The sequence below is a fragment of the Arachis stenosperma genome, chromosome 6, assembly GCF_014773155.1.
Source record: "Arachis stenosperma cultivar V10309 chromosome 6, arast.V10309.gnm1.PFL2, whole genome shotgun sequence".
Lineage (NCBI taxonomy): Eukaryota > Viridiplantae > Streptophyta > Magnoliopsida > Fabales > Fabaceae > Arachis > Arachis stenosperma.
Genome location: NC_080382.1, coordinates 56,997,011 through 57,008,118, shown reverse-complemented (window position 1 = coordinate 57,008,118; position 11,108 = coordinate 56,997,011).

The following is an 11,108-nucleotide window of genomic DNA, read 5'->3' as shown; positions in this document are numbered from 1 at the left end:
AACTGGAACACAAGGCCTACTGGGCACCCAGATTCCTGAACCTTGATGCCAAATTAGCTGGAGAAAAACGATTGCTCCAGTTAAATGAGCTAGAAGAGTTTAGACTCAATGCTTTTGAAAATGCAAAAATTTACAAGGAAAAAGCAAAAAAATGGCATGATAAGAAATTGTCATCCAGAGTCTTTAAACCAGGGCAGAAAGTTCTGCTATTTAACTCTAGCTCAAATTATTCCCCGGGAAATTAAAATCCCGTGGAGAGGTCCATATGTAATTACAAGTGTATCACCATATGGCTACATAGAGCTTCACGATAATGACTCTAACAAAAAGTTCATTGTCAATGGAACAAGAGTTAAACATTATCTTGAAGGCAATTTTGAGCAAGAATGCTCAAGACTGAGACTTAATTGAAGAATCAGTGATAGTCCAGCTAATGACATTAAGAAGCGCTTGCTGGGAGGCAACCAGCCATATACAAAGTTTAATTACTAATTAAATAATTTTCTTTCTTTACAGGTTTTAGGTCTAAGTATCTTCAAAGGTGAAATACAAATTAACTGAAGTCCCAAAGTTACAGAGAAATTTGGAAGTTCTGGCATGAAAAAGCCAGTAGAAACATTTTGGGCGTTAAACGCCCAAAGAAGCACCCACTGGCGTTTAACGCCAGTAAGGGTAGCCTTCTGGGCGTTAACGCCAGAAAGAGCATCTTCTGGGCGTTAAACGCCAGAAAGATGCACCTTCTGGGCGTTTAACGCCAATCTGCTAGCATTCTGGGCGTTTAGAAAAACGCCCAGTAAAGAAGGACTTCCTGGCGTTCAACGCCAGAAAGAAGCATCACATGGGCGTTGAACGCCCAGGAGAAGCATCACATGGCGTTAAACGCCCAAACCATGCACCATGTGGGCGTTTAACGCCAGATGGTGGGGAGGAGGTAAAATTCGTTTTCTTTAAATTTTTCTAAATTTTTAAGTTTCATTCATGATTTCTTGCATAAACATGTTTCAAAATATCATCCTTCAAAATCAAATTGGTTTTCTAAGAACCCTAATTTCTAAAATCCCTTTTTCAAAAATATCAAATGTATCTTAATTTATAAACACAAATCTTTTTTCAATCCAATTCTTTTTTCAATATTTTTAATATCTTTTTCAACTCATCTTATCTTTTTATGAAAATACCTCTCCTTCTACTCCTCTCCTTTCCTTTCTTTTGCTTGAGACAAGCAACCTCTAATTTGCCATGATCACTGAGCTAAAACTCATTAAGATCATGGCACCTAAGAGAACAGGAAGAGCAAGGATGTGAACTTAAGGGAGCTGAAGCATCAGAAATTAATTCTTGAAGGCATCCCACAGACTAAAGGAACATCCACTTCCCAAAATACAGGTTGTTAAGTTCTAATTCCAGCTTTAACTCTGTGATAGTATTATTATAGAATTTTACCTTAGAGTTATATAGGAGTAGTAGTACTTAGCATATCTATTTTGATTTTATTTCCAATTAAGCTATAATTTATTTTTCTCATCATCATCAGCATGAATAAAGTAGTAGAATTTTTTTTAGAATAAGAGTAATCTATATTTTTCGAGTTCCTAATAAAATTTATAATTAATTATATGTGGTGGCAATACTTTTTGTTCTCTGAATGAATGCTTGAACAGTGCATAAATTGTATTTTGAATTTGATGAATATTGGCTCCTGAAAGGATGAGGAACACGAAAAATATTATTGATGATCTGAAAAATCATGAAATTGATTCTTGAAGCAAGAAAAAGCAGTCAAAAAAAAAAATATATATATATATATATATATATATATATATATATAATTACAATCAAAAGGAATAAAAGCCAAGCAGCCCTTAAAACCAAAAGGCAAGGGTAAAAAGGATCCAAGGCTTTGAGCATCTATGGATAGGAGGGCCCAAGGAAATAAAATCCAGGCCTAAGCGGCTAAATCAAGCTGTCCCTAACCATGTGCTTGTGTCATGAAGGTCCAAGTGAAAAGCTTGAGACTGAGTGGTTAAAGTCGTGATCCAAAGCAAAAGAGTGTGCTTAAGAGCTCTGGACACCACTGACTGGGGACTCTAGCAAAGCTGAGTCACAATCTGAAAAGGTTCACCCAGTTATGTGTCTGTGGCATTTATGTATCCGGTGGTAATACTGGAAAACAAAGTGCTTAGGGCCACAGCCAAGACTCATAAAATAACTGTGTTCAAGAATCAACATACTACACTAGGAGAGTCAATAATACTATCTGAATTCTGAGTTCCTAAGGATGCCAATTATTCTGAAAATTTAAAGATACAGGGGGATGCCAAAACTGTTCAGAGACAAAAAGCTACAAGCCCCGCTCATCTAATAAATTTGAACTTCATCTAAAACTCTGAAATATATACTACTTCTTTATTTCTGTTAAAACCTATTTTATTTATCTAGTTGCTTGAGGACAAGCAACAGTTTAAGTTTGGTGTTGTGATGAGCGGATATTTTGTACGCTTTTTGGGGGTAATTTCATGTAGATTTTAGCATGTTTCAGTTAGTTTTTAGTAAAATAATATTAGTTTTTAGGCAAAAATCATATTTCTGGACTTTACTATGAGTTTGTGTGTTTTTCTGTGATTTCAGGTATTTTCTGGCTGAAATTGAGGGAGCTGAGCAAAAATCTGACTTAGGCTGAAAAAAGGACCGCTGATGCTGTTGGATCCTGACCTCCCTGCACTCGAAATGAATTTTCTGGAGCTACAGGAGTCCAATTGGCGCGCTCTCAACGGCGTTGGAAAGTAGACATCCAGGGCTTTCCAGCAATATATAATAGTCCATACTTTGCGCAAGGATAGACGACGTAACTTGGCGTTGAACGCCAAGTACATGCTGCTGTCTGGAGTTAAACGCCAGAAAAACGTCATGATCCGGAGTTGAACGCCCAAAACACGTCAAAACCTGGAGTTTGACGCCAAGAAAGGCCTTTACACATGAAAAGCTTTAGTCTCAGCCCCAGCACACACCAAGTGGGCCCCAGAAGTGGATTTCTGCACCAATTATCTTAGTTTATTCATTTTTCTGTAAACCTAGGTTACTAGCTTACTATTTAAACAACTTTTACAGACTCATCTTGTACCTCATGCTATTTTCAGATCTGAATTACATACTTTGTGACGGCATGAGTCTCTAAACTCCATTGTTGGGGGTGAGGAGCTCTGCAGCGTCTCGATGATTTAATACAATTCCTTTGTTTTCCATTCAAACACGCTTGTTCTTATCTAAGATGTTTATTCGCGCTTAACTGTGGAGAAGGTGATGATCCGTGACACTCATCACCTTCCTCAATCCATGAACGTGTGCCTGACAACCACCTCCGTTCTACATCAGATTGAATGAATATCTCTTAGATTCCCCAACAGAATCTTCGTGGTATAAGCCGGATTGATGGCGGCATTCATGAGAATCCGGAAAGTCTAAACCTTGTCTGTGGTATTCCGAGTAGGATTCCGGGATTGAATGACTGTGACGTGCTTCAGACTTTAACCTGCTGGGCGTTAGTGACAGACGCAAAAGAGGGATTCTATTCCAGTAGGAGCGGGAACCAACCGGTGATTGGCCGTACTGTGACAGAGTGCGTGCATAGCTTTCACTGCGAGGATGGGAAGTAGCCATTGACAACGGTGACACCCTACATAGAGCTTGCCATGGAAGGAACAATGCGTGTGAGAAAAGGACGCCTAGGGAAAGTAGAAATTCAAAGGACAAAGCATCTCCAAAACTCCAACATATTCCTCATTACTGCACAACAAGTAACGCTTTTATTCTCTATTATTAAAGTAATAACTATTTATTCTACGCTCTAATTGGCAACGAAAATACGAGGCTAAAGAATCCTATTAGTATCCTGACTAAGCCAAATAAAATAACATTGATTGCTTCAAACCAATAATCTCTGTGGATTCGACCCTTACTCACGTAAGGTATTACTTGGACGACCCAGTACACTTGCTGGTTAGTTGAACGGAATTGTGAAAAGGAAGTAATCAGTTAGTTGAGTTAGTTTAACTTTTTGGCACATGCCAAGGAGCCACTAATCAAGAATCACAATTTCGTCCACCAGGGAGGTGAAGAGAAATGTTAGTAAATAAATAATTAAATAGAATATGAAAAGAGAGGGAGAATTTTGAAAATAATTTTGAAAAAGGGATTAGCAATTTTCGAAAATTAGAGATAAGATGTAATTGAAATTAAAATTTAAAACAATTAATTAATTAAAAAGAATTTTTGAAAAAGAGAGAGGTATTTTCGAAAATTGAAGAGGGAAAAGTAGTTAGGTGGTTTTGAAAAAGATAAGAAACAAACAAAAAGTCAAATAGTTAGTTGAAAAAGATATTAAAATCAAATTTGAAAAAGATAAGAAGATAAGAAGTTAAATAAGATATTTTGAAATCAAATTTTGAAAAAGATAAAATTTTTGAAAAAAAGATATGATAAAAAGATAAGATAAAAATTTTAAGAAAAAGATATTTTGAAAAAGATTTAATTTTTAAAATGACTTAACTAACAAGAAACTACAAGATAAGATTCTAGAATTTAAAGATTGAACCTTTCTTAACAAGAAAGTAACAAACTTCAAATTTTTGAATCAATCACATTAAGATTTTTGAAAAAGATTTTGAAATTTTCGAAAAAGAGGAAAAATTGGAAAAGATATGATTTTTGAAAAAGATTTTGAAAAGATAAGATTTTTAATTTTTTTGAAAATTTGACTTGACTTGTAAGAAACAACTAATTTTAAAAATTTTTGACCAAGTCAACCCAAAATTTCAAAAATTTGGAGGGAAATAAGGAAAAGATATTTTTTTGATTTTTGAATTTTTAATTATGAGAGAGAAAAACAACAAAAATACTCAATGCATAAAATTTTTAGATCAAAACAATGAATGCATGCAAGAATGCTATGAATGTCAAGATGAATACCAAGAACACTTTGAAGATCATGATGAACATCAAGAACATAATTTTGAAAAATTTTTGATGCAAAGAAAACATGCAAGACACCAAACTTAGAAATCTTTAATGCATGGACTCTAACAAACAAAAAATGCATATGAAAAACAACAAACAACACAAAACAAGAAATTATCAAGATCAAACAAGAAGACTTGTCAAGAACAACTTGAAGATCATGAAGAACACTATGAATGCATGGAATTTTCGAAAAATGCAAGTAAATTTTTTTTTTAAGATGCAATTGACACCAAACTTAAAGATTGACTCAAGACTCAAACAAGAAACACAAAATATTTTTGATTTTTATGATTTTATGATTTTTTTTGTATTTTTATTAATTTTTTCGAAAATAACGTTAGGAAAAATGAAAAATAAAAGAAAAATTTTGAAAAAGATTTTTGAAAAGAAAATTACCTAATCTGAGCAACAAGATGAACCGTCAGTTGTCCATACTCGAACAATCCCCGGCAACGGCACCAAAAACTTGGTGGACGAAATTATGATCACATCAATGTAGTACTCTTTGTTATTGTATGGAATCATTATTATGGCTCTTGGCTATGTGTGGACACAACTCCGTTCAACTTAACCAGCAAGTGTACTGGGTCATCCAAGTAATACCTTACGTGAGTAAGGGTCGATCCCACAGAGATTGTTGGTAGGAAGTAAGCTATGGTCACCTTGTAAATCTCAGTTAGGCAGATTAAATGGTTATGGGTTTCAAAAATTAATAATAAATAGAAAATAAAAAGGGATAGAAATACTTATGTAAATCAATAGTGGGAATTTCAGATAGGCGTGTGGAGATGCTAGAATCCTTTCGAATCTCTACTTTCTTATTGCTTTCATCCAATCCTTCTTACTCCTTTCCATGGCAAGCTGTATGTAAGGCATCACTATCATCAATGGCTACTTTTAATCCTCTCGGGAAAATGGTCCTATGCGCTGTCACTGCACGGCTAATCGTCTGGAGGCATCACCCTTGTTGATAGCTACATCCCATCCTCTCAGTGAAAATGGTCCAAATGCTCTGTCACAGCACGGCTAATCATCTGTCGGTTCTCAATCAGGTTGGAGTAGAATCCATTGATTCTTTTGCGTTTGTCACTAACGCCCAGCCTTCAGGAGTTTGAAGCTCGTCACAGTCATTCAATACCGGAATCCTACTCGGAATACCACAGACAAGGTTAGACTTTCCGGATTCCCGGGATCCTACTCGGAATACCACAGACAAGGTTAGACTTTCCGGATCCCCATGAATGCCGCCATCTATCTAGTTTATACCACAAAGATTCTGTTGGGGAATCTAAGAGATATGCGCCCGGCCTAAAGTAGAACGGAAGTGGTTGTCAGTCACGCGCGTTCATAGGTGAGAATGATGATGAGTGTCACGGATCATCACATTCATCAAAGTGTTGTGCAACGTATATCTTGGAATAAGAAGAAAAGAGAATTGAATAGAAAGTAATAGTAATTGTATTGAAACTTGAGGTACAGCAGAGCTCCATACCCTTAATCTATGGTGTGCAGAAACTCCACCGTTGAAAATACATAAGTGAAAGGTTCAGGCATGGCCGAATGGCCAGCCCCCTAAAACGTGCTCAATGGCCTCCTAAGATGAAGAATAAATCAAAACTGAGACCAAAGATGAAACGTGGTCAAAAGACGACTAATACATTAGTAAAAAGTCTTATTTATACTAAACTAGCTAATAGGGTTTACATTAGTAAGTAATTGATGCATAAATCCACTTCCGGGGCCCACTTGGTGTATGCTTGGGCTGAGCTTGATCTATCCACGAGCTGAGGCTTCTCTTGGAGTTGAACTCCAAGTTATAACGTGTTTTGGGCGTTCAACTCCGGATCATGACGTGTTTCTGGCGTTTAACTCCAGACAGCAGCATGTACTTGGCGTTCAACGCCAAGTTACGTCGTCAATTTCCGAATAAAGTATAAACTATTATATATTGCTGGAAAGCTCTGGATGTCTAATTTCCAACGCCGTTGAGAGCGCGCCATTTGGTGTTCTGTAGCTCCAGAAAATCCATTTTGAGTGCATGGAGGTCAGATTCCAACAGCATCAGCAGTCCTTTTGTCAGCCTTTTTCAGAGTTTTGCTCAAGTCCCTCAATTTCAGCCAGAAATTACCTGAAATTACAGAAAAACACACAAACTCATAGTAAAGTCCAGAAATGTGAATTTAACATAAAAACTAATGAAAACATCCCTAAAAGTAGCTTGAACTTACTAAAAACTACCTAAAAACAATGCCAAAAAGCGTATAAATTATCCGCTCATCAGTACTCTCCAGAGAGTTGTGCTTTAGCTTCTCTTAGCTTCCTCTTCAGAGTCCTTTTAGGTTCAGGATCATCTTCAACAAGAATATCTTTATCCTTGTTCCTGCTCATGTGAAAAAGAAGAGAACAGAAAAGAAGAGGAATCCTCTATGTCATAGTATAGAGATTCCTTTATGTGAGTAGAAGAAGAGAAGAATGAGGTAGAGAGAAAATAAAGAAAATTCAAACACAGAGAGGGAGAGAGGGTTCGAATTTTAAGAAGGAGAGAAGTGTTAGTAAATAAATAAATAAATAGAAAGAGATGAGAGAGAAGAGAAATTCGAATATTAAATAAAAGGAAAGGAAAAATATTTTTGTTTTTTTACTTTAAAAATTAGTTAGTATTCGAAAATTAAGAAAGGAATAAAATAAAATTAGAGTATAAAACAATTAGTTAATTGAAAAGGTTTTTGAAAAAGTTGTTAGTGGTTTTCAAAAATTAGAGAGAGAAAAGTAGTTAATTGAAAGAGTTTTGAAAATAAATTTGAAAAGATAAGAAGTTAGAAAAAGATTTTGAAATTAAGTTTTGAAAAAGATTTGATTGTAATTTATTTTGAAAAAGATTTGAAAAAGTATTTAAAAAGATTTGATTTTGAAAATTGAAGTTGATGACTTGACTAACAAGAAACTAAAAGATATGATTCTAGAATTTAAAGATTGAACCTTTCTTAACAAGAAAGTAACAAACTTGAAATTTTTTAATCAAATCCTTAATTGTTAGCAAGATTTTCGAAAATATGAAATAAAAATAAGAAAAAGATTTTGAAAATCAATTTTTAAAATTTTTTTCGAAAATATTAAGAAGAGAAATGAAAAAGATTTGATTTTTGAAAAAGATTTGGAAAGATAGAATTTTTAAATTGAAATTTTGACTTGATTAACAAGAAACAACTAAGTTTTAAAAATTTTTGACTAAGTCAACCTAAAATTTCGAAATTTTATGAGTGAAATAAGAAAAATATATTTTTTTATTTTTTGAATTTTAATGAGGAAAGAGAAAAACAACAAATTGACTCAAGATATAAAAATTTTGGATCAAAACCAATGATGCATGCAAGAACACTTTGAATGTCAAGATGAACACCAAGGACACTTTGAAGATCATGATGAACATCAAGAACTTATTTTTGAAAATTTTTTAAGAAAAGAAATACAAGCAAGACACCAAACTTAGAGATTTTTAATGCTTAGACACTAACAAATTAAAAAATGTAACACCCTACCATACAAAGTCTTATGCTTATGTCATAATTCAGAGATGGCAAGGTATTACGACCTCTAAAATAAAAAACTTAGTACGTATAGTAGTATGAATGATTGATTATAACTAGGAGCCTTTGTAGAAAAAGGGGTAAACAAAAACCGCAACTCAAAAGCGCAACACTCCGATCGATAACGTAACGAACAAGGGTACACCAACGCGAGATTATATATATACAAAGGAGTGTCAAAAACAGGAATATCAAGACTCAGAATCCGGCTGCGAAGATAACCGGTCCGAGCATAGTAATATATACATATGATAAAATAATGAAAACCCCAAAGGAAACCCAAAGGGACACAAATACATAAAACCTATTCTCCAAAATCTCCCATAAGAGGAGTCATCACAGTTTGTATTATTTAATGGAGATAAAAGTATCTAAGCAAAACATATAAACCAAAACATAGTCCCGAGAACAAAGGATCTTCGCAAATCTAGAAGTCTCCAGCATACCTCAGCGGGAAACCTCACGTCCTGCATCTGAAAACCACAAAATCCGCATGGGTGAGAACCAGAGGTCCCCAGCATGGTAATAGCTTCCACATATATAATACATAATAATGGAGAAAAGCCAAAGGCAATCCTAGAACTTCCTCCAGATAATATCAAAGCTTATAAACAAGCTAAACCATATAAGGGCATCTGACTAAAGATTCTTCAGTCTAACTAATACTTCCCTTTCCAATTCCTTCAAACCTCCCAACAACCAACAGGAGTATAATATATCAAACACAGTTATATCAGAAAAAGAACATACAATTAGGAGCAGTTAAGACATTTAGACAATTAGCAAGTAATATGCAGTCAAATAGGCAATCTCAAACAATTCACATAGTATGCATATGATGAATGCCTGTCCCTAGTGGCTGATGATATCATCTTGTCGGTTATAGAGCCAACCCGACAAGTCCTGGTCGCTAACCATTGGACTGTCCCTCTGTCGCGCATCCCCAACTCGAGTTTTACTCGTTATAAACTTGATCATAAACATGATCCATATCCATCACCCTCACTGGTGAATATTTCGGGGGCGAGCTCATCCGGGTCTTTCACAGTGCCCGGCCACACTTACGACATAGGGTCAACAGAGTCTCGAGCCTCCACCTGGAGCACGTGGTGGCTAGCCACTGCTTTCTCCCAGGGATCTCGTGCCTCTGATAGTGGAAGTGCAAATCTCAATTATCAATAATTCAGCATAAACATGCATGAATTCTCATCCATGGATCAACATCCATATCAGCCATCCGGCTCACGGTTCAGTCCAGAACCAGCCAATATTCATAGCATACACAGCTATTCCGGCTCACGGTTAAATCCATAACCAGCCAATATTCATAGCATACACAGCTATTCCGGCTCACGGTTAAATCCATAACCAGCCATTTCATTAACAATTACAGCCTTTCGGCCCATGGCATAACAAGCACTTCCACCACCATCCTCCGCATCTCACATAATCATCTTGATCCTCATTGATCATTCATTTGTCCCTTGCTTCACTCGCAAGTTACCTCATTCACTAGCCCCTTTTTAATAGCTAGGCATGCCATAATGATTTAAGACATAAATGGTGAGATCGGAGGCTTAGAAGTATGAGATTTGGCTTTTAAAACTCAAAAATCAACTTTGGGATAAAATTAGGGCCGCGCGTACGCGCACTCCACGCGCACGCGTGGATGGCCTCAAAAACTCATCGACGCACAAGCGTCATGCACGCTAACGCGTGGATTCCAAAATTTGCCAATCGACGCGTACGCGTCAACCACGCGTACGCGCGGGTGTTCTTGTGCCCCAGGCACAACACTGGCACAATTCTGGCATAACTCTCTGGAAAATGGCTGGGCATTGGGTGCAGCACCATCGGCGCGCCCGCGCACATCACGCGTACGCGTGGATGGCACTTCTCGGAAGATCGGCGCGTACGCGCCAGGTGCGCCCACGCGCAAGGGGTCATTCTGCTAAAAATTTTCTAAGTTAAAAGCTGCAGAATTTCACAGATTTAAACCCCAATCTTCCAACAGACATAACTTCCTCATTTTAAATCGTTTTTCACCCGTTCTTCGAACGGTATGGACATCCCGGATCCAATTTCATTTCTAAACAGATTTGGTACAAAACAGAGATCCGTAGTCCAAGTTATGTCCCGTCAAAGTATGCCCAAAAACCATATTTTCATACAAAACCACAATATGCCATTTTCAAAACAAACCATTTTCAATTCTTTTCAAAATCAATCAAAACATGCCAATTTCATCCCTTTTCTTTGAAATTAATCAAAATGTATCAAATTCAACATCAAGCCTCCTCAACTCACACATTGACACATTACCACAATTTACCAAAATCACTATTTCATCATTTTAACCCACTTCACCCAAGTGGCTCAAACTCAAACACATTGACATATCATATACTATTCCTCATGCCAATTCTCAACAATACCAATTCTAATAAATCATTATTGTACACAATCAACATCATACTCACCATCAACATGGTTCAACCCACAATT